The sequence below is a fragment of the Salvelinus namaycush genome, chromosome 25, assembly GCF_016432855.1.
Source record: "Salvelinus namaycush isolate Seneca chromosome 25, SaNama_1.0, whole genome shotgun sequence".
In the NCBI taxonomy this organism is placed as follows: Eukaryota; Metazoa; Chordata; class Actinopteri; order Salmoniformes; family Salmonidae; genus Salvelinus; species Salvelinus namaycush.
In genome coordinates, this window is record NC_052331.1 from 4,379,606 (window position 1) to 4,397,307 (window position 17,702).

Below are 17,702 nucleotides of genomic sequence, written 5' to 3' on the forward strand. Positions count from 1 at the left end.
AAAGAACACACGGTTCCTGGTCAAGTAAAGGAAACTGTATCCCAAAAGTACAACTCTTTCTTTTCACTTTTTTTGCCGAGCTTTAAACACACACCCTAAGTGATGTCATCTCCTATGGACTCCTTCCAACACACACGCTCACACTCACACACACGCAAGCGAGCCACGATAAGTTCCATCAGAGCTAGGGGAAGAAGGGTCGATTTTCCATGATGGAATTTTATAATAAAGATAAACTGTCACGCCAATCGAAGCCGTACTTAAAGCCCTCTGAAAGCTCAGCCAGGACCTCTGTCTTCGTCCTCAACCTCATCCCCAGGTAAGCATCTTCCCTGTCCTCCCAAACATCTCCACAAAAGCGTCTTCCCCATCTCTTCTTCAGAGGAGAGAAAGATCGGCCCATCGGCCCATCCCTGTCTGACAAGGATAAAGATGGATAACGGAAAGGAGAGATCGGCTGTGAAATCAAAAAGGTTCCCAACAAACCTAAGAACACTGTTGAGAAGAGTGCTACTGACTAGAGCAGTTTCGCTCCTAAAATTGATTCCTCAGTGCTTAGATGTATGCATTTTGTGTATGTGTATATGAAGTTTATTTTCAAAACGCTATATCCACCAATTTTTCACATTTGTGTTTTTTTCATCAGACATTATTGCTTAAAATATTACTGTTCTCAAATGTTTTATTCATAGATTTTAGATGTGTATAAAAATGTCTTTTTTTTGTGTGCAAAACTCTATATATCCATTGTTTAGCTGGAATGGAATGTTAATTTCGTCTATATTTCACTGTGATATGTGGTCATCTCACCTAGCTATCTCAAGACGAATGCACTTACTGTAAGTAAGCTAAATGACTAAAATGTCAAATGTAAATCTTTTAAATAGGCTACATTTCTCATATTACTGTGTTGACATATATAAATATATATATTCTACATTTTTTAAATATTGATGACACAAATGTATCATTTGTTCAGTTCTCCAATAAAAATGTAGTTATTTGTTACATTTGACAAATACATGTCTGTCATTGAATAACTCCATGCTATGATTTGATAGTGAAAAAAACACACCAATCTCTTTCCATAATTTATTTTAAAAATGTATGATAATTGACCAGGATTTCAGAAATGGATATATAGCGTTTTGGAATGAAACTCTTCATATATGTGCTTCAATGGTCAAGTAGTGTGTCAATGTCTGCATATTGTATGCATCTGCATTGTTATTGTGTGTATTCATCCCTGGTTGTTTGTTTGTGTGACGGAGTGGGTGTATAGGTATTTATACCATGGTATTGTTGAATACTTAGTTCTTATTGGCTTGAAGGGCACTCTAGAGCGTGCATTATTTCCCTATTAACGCACAGGATATCGGCATGGAAGAATTCGACGTCTATAGTTCATTCTTGCATGTTTTGTTTTAGCTGCTTTTTAAAGCAAAAGTTGAGTTGAAAACGTTATTGGTATTGTTGAAATCGATTGTCATAATAGCAAGTTAGGACTAATGGTTTGGTTATCTAAACTCGGAAGTCTGTTTGTTTGGTCACCACGGCAACTACTGTAGATATCTAGTAAACTTGCTAGCTACTTCAGTGGATGTTGAACACATTTCTACCAGCAAAATGTGTTAAATTATAGCGATGGTATAAAAGGGATAAGCAACTTGGGGCTCTACTGTCTTAGAAAAAAAGGGTTCTTCAGCTGTCCCCATAAGAAAACCCTTTTTGGTTCCAGGTCGAACCCTTTTTGGTTTCAGGTAGAACCATTTTGGGTTCCATGTAGAACCGTCTGTGGAAAGGGAGCTGAATCCCAAAGGGGTTCTACCTGGAACCAAAAAGGGTTCTTTCAAGGGTTATTCTATGGGGACAGCCAAATAACCCTTTTAGGTTCCAGATAGAACCTTCTTTTCTAAGTGTGTATGTGTTCTCTGGAAAATAATGCAGCTCCATAGAAGGTTAGTTCCCCTCCGACAACACATCGTGTAACACATCTTCCACATCGTTAATTATTTTCCATAAGAACGCATAGCCCCTCAATGATTATCCCTTACATAGAAAGTCTGTGCATTCATTCTTATGTGTGTGTATGTGAACCTGTGCATGTGTTTCTGTGTAAATGTACACGCTCTGACCACCTCGAAGCCTCTTTATTGGACGTGAGCACGGACCAATCAGAGTCTGTGTGTCAGATTACCACTGTTAATCTGTGTGTAATCCCTGAGCTGCCCCACTGTGGTTAGCTACAACCATTTGGAAGACACTCCGTTGTGAGTGTGTTTGTAATCCACTGTGGCTAGATATCGCCCATTGGGAGGCCTTGTCTACATTAACCTCAAATCTACATCTAAAGGCATCCAGAGGATAATAGTGAAACAGATAACCTCATTCAGTTCCTCTCCTTCCCTGCCTAAGCAAGTTGTGTCAGAATCAGGCGTCATTACTGAGAAAAATTTAATAAGTGATGCTTTTAATCAGCATTTTATATCAGGAAGGCTTTTTATTTGAAATAAATTGTGGATTAATTGACCCTGAATTTAGTCAGTCAGTCAACTGCTCTTCCCTCAACTGCTCTTCCCTCTCCCAGCTTCCAGTTGGCTTGATAGAAGATCAGTCCATTTCTAGTGATGCCTTGCTTAAGATTTTTTTTTTTTAATCCACCGGGGCTGATTTGCTTGATCCTTTCTTGCTGCAGTTTTCTTCTCTCTTGATTGTGGAGTCATCTGACGATTATCTTGGGTGCGATCCCCAGGGTTTGGAAGGCGGCCCATGTGCTCCCTCTTCACAAAGGAGGTGACCCCTCCGACCTAAATAATTATCACTCTTATCTCGAAATTGTCTTGCCTAGCAAATTATTTTTGAATCATTAATCACCTGTCAGATGTATTCTAGCTACCAGATGTATTCTAAGTGCTCAGCAGTCTGGTTTCAGGACGGGTCACAACACCATCTCTGCTACAACCTTGGTGTTAAATGATGTGGTAACGGGTAAGGATAGGAGGAAGCACTGTACTGCCCTCTTGATTGACTAATCGAACGCTTTCGATACTGATGAGCACTCTTTATTGATTCAAAGACTGTCTGCAATTGTTATGGATCAAATCACTCAAATTGTATGAGTCACATGCGCCGAATACAACAGGTGTAGACCTTACAGTGAAATGATTACTTACGAGCCCCTAAACAACAACGCAGTTTTAAAAAATATGGAAAAGAATAAGAAATAAAGAAACAAGTAATCTACACCTCGATTAGGATGATATAAATATTATTTATTTCGTTGAAGGATTTTTCAATTTGAGCTTAATTATTTCTATATAGCCTATACTTTCTCGTTCTGAACTTCTAACGCGAATGGGGCGGATTTTTCTTCGTGACAATGATGCATGGGCAGCTTTTTTTACAAATTAATTCAAAATTAAAAGCTGAGTCAAAAAGTATTCAACCCCTCGTTATGACAAGCCAAGTAAAAATGAGTAAAAATGTGCTTAACAAGTCACATAATAAGTTGCATGGACTAACTGTGTGCAATAATAGTGTTTAACATAATTTTTTAATGACTACCTCATCTCTGTACCCCACACATATAATTATCTGCAAGGTCCCCCTCAGTCGAGCAGGGGTTTTCAAACACTGATTCAACCACAAAGATCGGGGAGGTTTTCAAATGCCTCGCAAAGAAATCACCTATTGGTCCAAAAAAGACAGACATTGGACATCCCTTTGAGCATGCTGAAAATATTAATTACACTTTGGATGGTGTACCAATACACCCAGTCACAAAGATACAGGCGTCATTCCTAACTCAGTTGCTGGAGAGGAAGGAAACCACTCTGGGATTTCACCATGGGATCAATGGTGACTTTAAAACAGTTACAGAGTTTAATGGCATTGTGGTTACTCCACGTTGTGGTTACTCCACAATAGTAACCTAATTAAGAGAGTGAAAAGAAGGAAGACTGTACAGTTTTTCAATATTCCAAAACTGCATCCTGTTTGCAACATGGGACTAATTCGTTTTTTCAGGATAAAAGGGAAAGGGAATGGAAAATCTGGTTCAGTCTGCTTTCTACACTGGGAGATTAATTCACCTTTCAGAAGGACAATAAATGAAAATACAAAGGCCAAATCTACAATGGAGTCGCTTACCAAGAAGACAGTGAATGTTCCCGATTGGCCTCGTTAGAGTTTTGACTTAAATCTACTAGAAAATCTATGGCAAGACCAAAAATGTCTGTCTAGCAATGAACAACAAATTTGACAGAGATTGAAGAAATATTTAAATAATAATGGGCAAATGTTGCACAATCCAGGTGTGGAAAGCTCAGACACTTACCCAGAAAGACTCACAGTTGTAAGTGCTGCCAGCAGTGCTTCTCATGCCCTGCCTCCAGTCCACTTACCAATACCTGAACAATAGAGCCTCATCGAAATTGCAACAAGAAGTTCTGTGAAAATTGAATTTAATCAGAAGTCACTGCCAGATTTCTGGATTGGGCTGCGCTCAGAGTATCCTGCATTGGCAAATCACACTGTTATGACACTGATGCCCTTTGCAACCACGTACCAATATGAGAGTGGATTCTCGGCCCTCACTAGCATGAAAACTAAATACAGGCACAGACTGTGTGTGGAAAAATATTCTCTCCAATACAACCCAACATTGCAGAGTTATGTGCATCCTTTGAAGCACACCCTTCTCATTAACCTGTGGTGAGTTATTCACAAATTTCAATGAACAAATAAGGTTTTATATGTAAGATGGTAAAATAAAGAGCCAAATTATTAATTATTATTATATTGGTGCTAGAGGGGGTACGCAGCTGGAGGTTGAATGTTTGAAGGGGTATGGGACTATAACAAGTTTGGGAACCACTGGTCTAGAGGAATGTGCCCATTCCAGGACCAGGGAACGGGCAGAGTCCGGGACAAATATCCGGGGTCCAGCTGGGAATGCTGCGCCTTACAGACCAGGCTCTCTATACCCCAGATGACTGCAGTCGCTAGACAGGAGGTACGGAGGATGGTCTCGGGGTCAGACAGTGTAGCAATGGGGCAATACCGGCGTGAGAGCGCGTCAGGCTTCACCTTCACCGGAGGAGATAGTACATTTTAACAGAGTGAATAGCAAGGCCCAACGAGTGCCTCCACTCCTCCAACGCCACCTTGACCGCGAGTAGTTCTCGATTTCCCATGTCATAGTTCCTCTCAGGGGCTTAAGACGATGTGAAAGGAAAGTGCAGGGACGCAGCTTTTGGTACTGGGCAGAACGCTGGCACAGGACGGCCCCCTCTTCGACGTCCGATGCGTCGACCTCCACTACGAACGGCCAGGATGGGTCCAGATGGATTAAAATGGGAGCTGTAGTGAATCGATGCTTGAGGTCCGAGTACGCCCGGTCAGCTGAGAGCACGTGAATGGAACCTTGGGAGAGGTGTGTGCTGAGAGGGGGGAAGCCAGGGTGCTGTAACCCCGGATGAAACGGAGGTAGAAATTAGCAAACCCCATGAAACGTTGCAGCTGCACTCTGGATGTGGGTTGAGGCCAATCCACCACCGCTCTCACCTTATCAGAATCCATCTGAATAGTTCCTGCAGTGATGACATATCCTAGGAAGGAGATGGTGGAGCGATGGAACTCACACTTCTCCGCTTTAACAAAGAGCTGGTTCTCCAGGAGGGGTGGAGGACGTACTCTTGAGCTGAACAGGAAAAAACAAGGATGTCATCAAGGTAGACAAACACTAACTGGTTCAACATGTCACGGAGCACATCGTTGATCAGGGCCTGGAACACTGCGTGGGCGTTGGTCAGTCTGAAAGGCATAACAAGGTACTCATAGTGCCCGCTAGCCGTTCTAAAGACTGTCTTCCATTCATCTCCTTCCCGTATCCGAACCAGATGGTCGCTGTTCTGAAAGTCCAACTTCGAGAAGATTGTTGCCCAATGGAGAGCCTCGAAAGCCGAGGAGATGAGTGGTAGAGGGTAACGTTTTTTAACTGTGATGTCATTCAGGCCCCGATAGTCAATACATGGGCGCAGGGTTTTGTCCTTCTTCTGCACAAAGAAGAACCCAGCGCCGGCGGGGGAGGCAGATGGGCGAATGCTCCCTGCAGCAAGAGAGTCCTCAATGTACCTTTACATAGTCTTGGTCTCCGGACCCGACAGGGAATAACGCCGTCCCCAAGGCAGTGTAGTTCCTGGGGGAAGGTCAATAGAGAGTCTGGGGGGTTACCACAATGGCTTGCTGCGTAGTAGAAAATCTACAGAATTGCTCTAGCAATGCACTGAAAGTGTGATCCTGGCGTTCCGCCAAGGTCTGGAGTCCTTTCATAAGGTTTTAAAGTAGCTCCTTGTGTCTTCCAATGGTGGCTCCTTGGGAGGAGACAGTGTTGCGAAGCTGGTCTGAGTCTGCTGGGTCAGTCAGGGGGGTGGAGAACAAGCACAAGACAGGTAAAACAGATCACGGTATCACAATGTTATTTTCCAAAACATGTAAAAGTGTGTCTGATGATTCATGATGGTGCCCTCATTGATTGTGTCCCTGCTAATAAATATATGCCATTCATATCAAGCAAAACTTCTGAAGTCCAGAAAAAAAAATCTTAGTATTGCAAATAACAATGATATTGAAAACAAAATATAAACCCAAAAGTATTGATAGCTAAACAAAATATTGCAAGGAAATAATAAAAAATGCGAAAACAAATTAATTGTAAATGGATGCAAAAAAAACTTTTTCAGTGAAACCTTTTTCATGATAACGCGATTAAATAAAACACTTCCCTCTTTCCTGGAATTTCCCTATCTTTGGTTATGTTGCCCCTAGCCTTTGCTTTGACTGCCTTTTTTACAGTTGCAAGTTTTAGCACATTCATTGGAGCAACATAGCACCCTGCATCCCACTGCTGGTTTGCCTCTGAAGCTGATCAGGGAGGGTCCTGGTCGGTCCCTGGCTGGGAGAACAGATGTAGCTGGAAGTGGTGAAAAGGAGGGGGGGGGGGGGGGGGGATCTGCCTGTTTCATTAAATAGTACCCGCAAAACACCAGTCTCAACAGTGAAGAGGCGACTCCGGGATGTTGACCTTCTAGGCAGAGTTCCAAAGAAAAAGGCATATCTCAGACTGGCCAATAAAAAGAAAAGATTAAGATGGGCAAAAGAACACAGACACTGGACAGAGGAACTCTGCCTAGAAGGCCAGTATCCCGGTGTCGCCTCTTCACTGTTGACGTTGAGACTGGTGTTTTGCGGGTACTATTTAATGAAGCTGCCAGTTGAGGACTTGTGAGGCATCTATTTCTCAACTCTAATGTACATGTCCTATTGCTCAGTTGTGCACCGGGGCCTCCCACTCCTCTTTCTAATCGAACCCACAAATACATGCTCCAGATACTCAACTAGTCTAAGGAATGCCAGTTTTATTGCTTCTTTAATTAGAACAACAGTTCAGCTGTGCTAACATAATTGCAAAATGGTTTTCTAAGGATCAATTAGTCTTTTAAAATGATAAACTTGGATTAGCTAACACAACGTGCCATTGGAACACAAGAGTTATGGTTGCTGATAATGGGCCTCTGTTTTATGGAATATCTACATAGACGTACAATCTGCCGTTTCCAGCTGCAATACTCATTTACAACATTAACAATGTCTACTGTCATGTTTTGTCATTGATCATCATGTCTTGTCCCTGTGCTTCCCTCTGCTGGTCTTATTAGGTTCTTTCCCTCTTTCTATCCCTCTCTCTCCCCCTCCCTCTCTCCCTCTCTCGCTCTCTCTCTCTATCGTTCCGTTCCTGCTCCCAGCTGTTTCCCATTCTCCTAACTACCTCATTTACTCTTTCACACCTGTCCCCTATTTTACCCTCTGATTAGAGTCCCTATTTCTCCCTCTGTCTTCCGCTTCTGTCCTTGTCGGATTCTTGTTTGATGTTTGCTGTTCTGTGTCCTTGTTCCGCCCTGTCGTGTTTTTGCCTTCTTCAGATGCTGCGTGTGAGCAGGTGTCTATGTCAGCTACGGCCTGTGCCTTCCTGAAGCGACCTGCAGTCTGTGGTCGCGTCTCCAGTCGTTCCTCTCTTCTGACGAGAGGATTTCAGTTTCCTGTTTTGGATTTACCTTTGATAATATCCAGGAGAATCATTGTTTGTTTAAGACTGGAATAAAGACTCTGTTTCTATTACGTCGCTTTTGGGTCCTCATTCACCAGCATAACAGAAGAATCCGACCAAGAATGGACCCAGCGACTACGGATTCTCGCAACACTGCCGTCGAGTTCCAGGGAGCAATGCTCGGCAGACACGAGCAGGAATTGTCTGCTGCTCGTCATGCCGTTGAGACCCTGGCCGCTCAGGTCTCCGACCTCTCAGGACAGTTTCAGAGTCTTCGTCTCGTGCCACCAGCTACTTCCTGGTCTTCCGAGTCTCCGGAACCTAGGGTTAATAACCCACCATGTTACTCTGGGCAACCCACTGAGTGTCGCTCCTTTCTCACCCAGTGTGATATTGTGTTCTCTCTCCAGCCCAACACATACTCAAGAGAGAGAGCTCGGATCGCTTACGTCATATCACTCCTTACTGGTCGGGCTCGGGAGTGGGGCACAGCTATCTGGGAGGCAAGGGCTGAGTGTTCTAACGATTATCAGAACTTTAAAGAGGAGATGATACGGGTTTTTGATCGTTCAGTTTTTGGGAAGGAGGCTTCCAGGGCCCTGGCTTCCCTATGTCAAGGTGATCGATCCATAACGGATTACTCTATAGAGTTTCGCACTCTTGCTGCCTCCAGTGACTGGAACGAGCCGGCGTTGCTCGCTCGTTTTCTGGAGGGACTCCACGCTGAGGTTAAGGATGAGATTCTCTCCCGGGAGGTTCCTTCCAGCGTGGACTCTTTGATTGCACTCGCCATCCGCATAGAACGACGGGTAGATCTTCGTCACCGAGCTCGTGGAAGAGAGCTCGCGTTAACGGTGTTCCCCCTCTCCGCATCTCAACCATCTCCTCCCACCGGCTCAGAGACTGAGCCCATGCAGCTGGGAGGTATTCGCATCTCGACTAAGGAGAGGGAACGGAGAATCACCAACCGCCTTTGCCTCTATTGCGGTTCTGCTGGACATTTTGTCATGTCATGTCCAGTAAAAGGCCAGAGCTCATCAGTAAGCGGAGGGCTACTGGTGAGCGCTACTACTCAGGTCTCTCCATCAAGATCCTGTACTACCTTGTCGGTCCATCTACGCTGGACCGGTTCGGCTGCTTCCTGCAGTGCCTTGATAGACTCTGGGGCTGAGGGTTGTTTTATGGACGAAGCATGGGCTCGGAAACATGACATTCCTCTCAGACAGTTAGGGAAGCCCACGCCCATGTTCGCCTTAGATGGTAGTCTTCTCCCCAGTATCAGATGTGAGACACTACCTTTAACCCTCACAGTATCTGGTAACCACAGTGAGACCATTTCCTTTTTGATTTTTCGTTCACCTTTTACACCTGTTGTTTTGGGTCATCCCTGGCTAGTATGTCATAATCCTTCTATTAATTGGTCTAGTAATTCTATCCTATCCTGGAACGTTTCTTGTCATGTGAAGTGTTTAATGTCTGCTATCCCTCCTGTTTCTTCTGTCCCCTCTTCTCAGGAGGAACCTGGTGATTTGACAGGAGTGCCGGAGGAATATCTTGATCTGCGCACGGTCTTCAGTCGGTCCAGAGCCAACTCTCTTCCTCCTCACCGGTCGTATGATTGTTGTATTGATCTCCTTCCGGGGACCACTCCTCCTCGGGGTAGACTATACTCTCTGTCGGCTCCCGAACGTAAGGCTCTCGAGGATTATCTGTCTGTTTCTCTCGACACCGGTACCGTGGTGCCTTCTTCCTCTCCCGCCGGAGCGGGGGTTTTTTTTGTTAAGAAGAAGGACGGTACTCTGCGCCCCTGCGTGGATTATCGAGGGTTGAATGACATAACGGTTAAGAATCGTTATCCGCTTCCCCTTATGTCGTCAGCCTTCGAGATTCTGCAGGGAGCCAGGTTCTTTACTAAGTTGGACCTTCGTAACGCTTACCATCTCGTGCGCATCAGAGAGGGGGACGAGTGGAAAACGGCGTTTAACACTCCGTTAGGGCATTTTGAATACCGGGTTCTGCCGTTCGGTCTCGCTAATGCTCCAGCTGTCTTTCAGGCATTAGTTAATGATGTACTGAGAGACATGCTGAACATCTTTGTTTTCGTTTACCTTGACGATATCCTGATTTTTTCACCGTCACTCGAGATTCATGTTCAGCACGTTCGACGTGTACTCCAGCGCCTTTTAGAGAATTGTCTCTACGTGAAGGCTGAGAAGTGCGCCTTTCATGTCTCCTCTGTCACATTTCTCGGTTCTGTTATTTCCGCTGAAGGCATTCAGATGGATCCCGCTAAGGTCCAGGCTGTCAGCGATTGGCCCGTTCCTAAGTCACGTGTCGAGTTGCAGCGCTTTCTCGGTTTCGCTAATTTCTATCGGCGTTTCATTCGTAATTTCGGTCAAGTGGCTGCTCCTCTCACAGCTCTGACTTCTGTCAAGACGTGCTTTAAGTGGTCCGGTTCCGCCCAGGGAGCTTTTGATCTCCTCAAGAAGCGTTTTACATCCGCTCCTATCCTTGTTACTCCTGACGTCACTAAACAATTTATTGTCGAGGTTGACGCTTCAGAGGTGGGCGTGGGAGCCATTCTGTCCCAGCGCTTCCAGTCTGACGATAAGGTCCATCCTTGCGCTTATTTTTCTCATCGCCTATCGCCATCGGAACGCAACTATGATGTGGGTAACCGCGAACTGCTCGCCATCCGCTTAGCCCTAGGCGAATGGCGACAGTGGTTGGAGGGGGCGACCGTCCCTTTTGTCGTTTGGACTGACCATAAGAACCTTGAGTACATCCGTTCTGCCAAACGACTTAATGCACGTCAAGCTCGTTGGGCGTTGTTTTTCGCTCGTTTCGAGTTCGTGATTTCTTATCGCCCGGGAAATAAGAACACCAAGCCTGATGCCTTATCCCGTCTCTTTAGTTCTTCTGTGGCTTCTACCGACCCCGAGGGGATTCTCCCTGAGGGGCGTGTTGTCGGGTTGACTGTCTGGGGAATTGAGAGACAGGTAAAGCAAGCACTCACTCACACTGCGTCGCCGCGCGCTTGTCCTAGTAACCTTCTGTTCGTTCCTGTCTCTACTCGTCTGGCTGTTCTTCAGTGGGCTCACTCTGCCAAGTTAGCTGGCCACCCCGGCGTTCGGGGTACGCTTGCTTCTATTCGCCAGCGGTTTTGGTGGCCTACTCAGGAGCGTGACACGCGCCGTTTCGTGGCTGCTTGTTCGGACTGCGCGCAGACTAAGTCAGGTAACTCTCCTCCTGCCGGTCGTCTCAGACCGCTTCCCATTCCTTCTCGACCATGGTCTCACATCGCCTTAGACTTTATTACCGGTCTGCCTTCGTCTGCGGGGAAGACTGTGATTCTTACGGTTGTCGATAGGTTCTCTAAGGCGGCACATTTCATTCCCCTCGCTAAGCTTCCTTCCGCTAAGGAGACGGCACAAATCATCATTGAGAATGTGTTCAGAATTCATGGCCTCCCGTTAGACGCCGTTTCAGACAGAGGCCCGCAATTCACGTCACAGTTTTGGAGGGAGTTCTGTCGTTTGATTGGTGCTTCCGTCAGTCTCTCTTCCGGGTTTCATCCCCAGTCTAACGGTCAAGCAGAAAGGGCCAATCAGTCGATTGGTCGCATTTTACGCAGCCTTTCTTTTCGAAACCCTGCGTCTTGGGCAGAACAGCTCCCCTGGGCAGAATACGCTCACAACTCGCTTCCTTCGTCTGCTACCGGGCTATCTCCGTTTCAGAGTAGTCTTGGGTACCAGCCTCCTCTGTTCTCGTCCCAGCTCGCCGAGTCCAGCGTTCCCTCCGCTCAGGCTTTTGTCCAACGTTGTGAGCGCACCTGGAGGAGGGTCAGGTCTGCACTTTGCCGTTACAGGGCGCAGACTGTGAGAGCCGCCAACAAACGTAGGATTAAGAGCCCTAGGTATTGTCGCGGTCAGAGAGTGTGGCTTTCCACTCGTAACCTTCCCCTTACGACAGCTTCTCGCAAGTTGACTCCGCGGTTCATTGGTCCGTTCCGTGTCTCTCAGGTCGTCAATCCTGTCGCTGTGCGACTGCTTCTTCCGCGACATCTTCGTCGCGTCCACCCTGTCTTCCATGTCTCCTGTGTCAAGCCTTTTCTTCGCGCCCCCGTTCGTCTTCCCTCCCCCCCCCCCGTCCTTGTCGAGGGCGCACCTATTTACAAGGTACGGAAGATCATGGACATGCGTTCTCGGGGACGTGGTCACCAGTACTTAGTGGATTGGGAGGGTTACGGTCCTGAGGAGAGGAGTTGGGTTCCATCTCGGGACGTGCTGGACCGTTCGTTGATTGATGATTTCCTCCGTTGCCGCCAGGGTTCCTCCTCGAGTGCGCCAGGAGGCGCTCGGTGAGTGGGGGGGTACTGTCATGTTTTGTCATTGATCATCATGTCTTGTCCCTGTGCTTCCCTCTGCTGGTCTTATTAGGTTCTTTCCCTCTTTCTATCCCTCTCTCTCCCCCTCCCTCTCTCCCTCTCTCGCTCTCTCTCTCTATCGTTCCGTTCCTGCTCCCAGCTGTTTCCCATTCTCCTAACTACCTCATTTACTCTTTCACACCTGTCCCCTATTTTACCCTCTGATTAGAGTCCCTATTTCTCCCTCTGTCTTCCGCTTCTGTCCTTGTCGGATTCTTGTTTGATGTTTGCTGTTCTGTGTCCTTGTTCCGCCCTGTCGTGTTTTTGCCTTCTTCAGATGCTGCGTGTGAGCAGGTGTCTATGTCAGCTACGGCCTGTGCCTTCCTGAAGCGACCTGCAGTCTGTGGTCGCGTCTCCAGTCGTTCCTCTCTTCTGACGAGAGGATTTCAGTTTCCTGTTTTGGATTTACCTTTGATAATATCCAGGAGAATCATTGTTTGTTTAAGACTGGAATAAAGACTCTGTTTCTATTACGTCGCTTTTGGGTCCTCATTCACCAGCATAACAGTCTACACTATATTTCTGATCAATTACATGTTATTTTAATGGACAAAAAATTTGCTTTTCTTTTAAAAACAAGGACATTTCTAAGTGACCACAAACTTTTGAACGGTAGTGTATATTTGAAAACGTTTTGTGCATTTTTTGTATGGGTCTTCGAAATCTCGATCTATGCATTGCACTCTTTTTGTTTATAAAGCCCTCCTGCTCAAAAGGCTGATTGAGGACCTTTTACTGAAAAATGTGGGGATTTTCCATGACTGTGTTTTGCTTTTTGTGTATCGATGTGAATATTGATGTGTATATTGATGTGTTTTTATGTGTATTGATGTGTGTACAGGGCTCATCTGTAAAAGAGACCTTGGTCTCAGCATGACTCCTTGTTAAGATAAAGGTTATATAAAAAAAATACTGTCCCTGGGTGCAGATGGAGAAAATCCACAAGCATCTGTGGCCTCTCAAAGGGTTAGCTTGTCGGACATATGCCATGCTAATGACAGGCCAGCATACCGGAGTCGCCTCTTCACTGTTGATGTTGAGACTGGTGTTTTGCTATTTAATGAAGCTGCCAGTTGAGGACTTGTGAGGCGCCTGTATGCATAACCTCCAGGGAAGGCAGATGCCCAGCTGTAGAAGTGTTTGGCTGACAGGGGTTGAAGTGCATGGGGGTGTGACAATGAGATGGACAGGTAGACTTTGGAGGTCAGGATTTAACCCTTCTTTCACTCCTCCAAACTGGCAGGGACCGTAGTGGTTTCCAATCAGACAGATTGGTGTAGGGGCCCTGCTAGACGTCAAGGGCCCACCAACACCATGCTGGCCCCTGGTGGGATAACTAGTAGCCTTTCAGAAAACACATTTCAATTACCCTAAGAGCCTCTGTTCTCTCCCCCCGCCCCCTACTCCCTCCCTCCCTTCCTCTCTCTCTCTCTCTCTCTATTCTCTACTTCTGTCCCTTTCATTTGACCTCTTCCTTAAATGACTCTGCATGTGCGCACTTGCAAAAATGACTTAATGGCAAGGTCCTTTCCTTTTAGTGGTGTCATTCCTCACTCAATGTGTGTGCTGAATACATGTATTCGTGAAAAAAAGGCAGGCGGTTGCCCTCAACACTCTTGATTCCATGTCTCTTTTTTTGGCATGTCACCAACAACAACATTTTCTAGAACACTCAGAGTCAATGTATTATGGGACACTCAGCGGACAAACATTTGACCCAAAATAAAAAATGCACGAAGTTGAAATAAGGGGACGTCAGAAGGTCGTTCCTGCTTGCTCTGCGGAGGTTTGGCTTATATAATAGGTCCCTGAATCTAGAGACCGAAGGAGAATGAAAAGATAACAAAGGAAATGTACTGAAACTGATGACCCTGAGATCAGATACATCAGAGGAGAAGAAAAGCTAGAGGAGAAAGAGACAAAGAACCAGCGAGATGAGGGACAGGGCTGTATGAGAGAGGAAGATATAAGTACACTAACGGAGAGACAGTGGAGCTGCAAAGGGGATCCTCATATCCTGTCAGATCATATTACTGGAGGTCAGGAGAGATTTACTGCTGCTCTCCCCAGGTAAAAGGCTCATCTGAGAGGGATGAGCTGCTAGGATTACCCCTGAACACTGAAGCAGGGCCCAGACCTCCCCTCCCTGCCCTGAAGTCTACTAACACACTCACTCACAAGACAAACACAGCTCTGGGACTTCAACTCCTCTCTCACTAACCCCCTCCCCCTCCCTTATCTACCCTTCCTCCTCATCCCTGTCTCTCAAACTCCTCTCACACTCAACCCTCTTTCCTCCCAGCTCTAAAGTAGCAAAGCAAAATATGTATTCTGATAAGGTACGAGTGCTCCCATATCGTGAATGAATAAACATTAGTTCTTAAGTCAGATCACAATAAGAGTCACAACACATGCACGCACACAGCACCTTTTTCTGAGTAAAGGATCCCCTTAAAACTCTGTTCTCTACCCTCTCTTTAATGCGTGAAGTATGGTGGGGGCAGCATCATACTGTGAGGAGGTTTATAGCGGCAGGAACTGGGAGAGTTGTCAGGATTGAGGGGAATATGAACGGAGCAAAGTACAGAGAGATCCTTGATGAAAGCCTGCTCCAGAGCACTCAGGACCTCAGACTGGGGCGAAGGTTCACCTTCCAACACGACAACGACCCTTAGCACACAGCCAAAACTGAAAGCGCAAACCACCTCAATTAAACATGGAAAGAGGTCTGGAAATATGCCTGAATATTAACAGTGTAGTTATTCCCTCCGCAAGGCAATCAAACAAGCGAAATGCCGGTACAGGGACAAGATGGAGTCGCAATTCAACGGCTCAGACACGAGACGTATGTGGCAGGGTCTACAGGAAATCACGGACTACAAAAAGAAAACCAGCCAAGTCACGGACACCGACGTCTTGCTTCTAGACAAACTAAACACCTTCTTTGTCCGCTTTGAGGATAATACAGTGCCACCGTCACTCGTAGCACTCACTTCTGTCATCATGAAGTGCTTTGAGAAGCTAGTCAAGGATCATATCACCTCCACCTTACCGTCACGAGGAATACCTATGTAAGAATGCTGTTCATTGACTATAGCTCAGCATTCAACACCATAGTACCCTCCAATCTCATCAAATAAATCATTCTCTCTACTAATATTCTGACATTTCACATTCTTAAAATGAAGTGGTGATCCTAACTGACCTAAAACAGGGATTTTTTACTAGGATTAAATGTCAGAAATTGTGAAAAAATGAGTTTAAATGTATTTGGCTAAGGTGTACGTAAACTTCTGACTTCAACTGTGTGTATTTGTGTATGTGTTTAAATCCTTACAAACAAAACAGGTGAAAATGTTGTTGTTTTTTAACACAAATAGCTGTTTTCACATGTTGAGCTACAATTTCTCATGTGAAACCATATTTTCACATGTATTCAATTTAGAGTTCACGTTTACACACAACTAGCTCTCACAGTCTCACGTCAGAATTATACATTCATCCATGTTTCTCAAATGTCAAATTTCGAAGTGTTTAAAGGTTAAGTTTCAGCATTAACTCCACATTTTTTTAGGTTAAAAGGCTAAGTTCTGTCATGACTCTGAAATCTTATGGTTAGGCATTAACTCTGAATGGTTAAGGCAAGTGTTAAGGTTTGGGATAGGCTTAAAACTAAAATCGCATAAACAACTTTCTATCGCTGGATTCGAACATGCATCAGAGGCAGATGCGTACGCCCATCTGCCATCCCTGTCCACAACGCCCTGGCAAAACCGGAATCTACTTGAAGGTAACAGCGCTCACTGTTGTCCCTAGTGGCCGGATTCCACGTCATCTCCCGATGTCCTCAGACATGGACGGTCGTCAAATACTGTCTTGTATCCTGGGTGACCTGGCTGTTAACATCACATTTTCACATGTGAGAAGGAAAGACATGTTTTCACTTCACATGGGAATTGCAATTGCACATGTGAAATTTGCGGTTACAAATGTTAAAAACTTTCGCATGTGAATATCAAATATGCACTTCATCATGTGAAAAATTGCACGTTCACATATGGAATTGTAAGTTCACATGATAAAATCAATCACATGTAAAAATCTAAATTGCAGTTTCACATGTAAAAACCATTCACAAGTGAAAATCGAATGTGCACCTCATCATGTGAAAAATTTGCACTTTCACATTTGAAAAATAATCACATGTAAAAATCTAAATTGCAGTTTCACATGTTAAAATAATTCACATGTGGAAATCGAATGTGCACTTCATCATTGTGAAAAATCGCACGTTCACATATGAAAATCAAAAAATCTAAACTGCAGTTTCACATGTAAGAAACATTCACAAGTGAAAATCTAACTTTCACATTTGCAATTGCAAATTCAATATGATGTAAGGTATTGTATTGATGTTTATCACCTTTTCTGATCCCAAGGAACTTGTGAAATATGAACAAAAAAATATATAATAATATAGGCCAATTGAATATGAAAAAAAGACATTTCTTTACACAAAAAAAGCTACTAAACAAGAGATGATGCAAAACAACTGTCTGTATCTCATGAAAGAGAAAAGAATCAGAGAGCTATGGTTTAAAAGTTGATCTTGTAAAAATGTGTGTTAGCCGTCTTGGTCGAATGAACGTCAAGACCTCGGATTCTCGGGTTCTAATCCTGACAGTTACAAAAGCACACATGTGAAACTTACATCACGTGACATGTTGGGAAACAACATGTGTCTGAGTCATGTGAACAATTAACATGTGAAAAATCACATGCCTGACTCGGGAAAATTTCACATGTAAAAAAATATATATACACACACGTGTCCTAAAACCACATGGATTTTTTGCATGTGTTTTTTCTTAAGGGCAGTGGATTTTTTATTAGTATTCTCTGGCTATGAGGCTGCACCGACGGTGGGACCTCAGAGAGCAGCAGAGACATGAATAGTTTAGCATGTAGCTACCCACCACTTTGACTATGCATGACAGAACATGCCCAGCACTGGACAGGAGAGAGAGAGAGAGGTTGAGAGGGACAGAGTGATAGGATGATAGATAATTCAAATAACACACATACTGTACACATTTAGCCATTTTAGCCCCGTCCCTCTGTACTGTGAGGTCCCTGCAGCCTACGCTACCACAGTCTGCGTTTAACCGC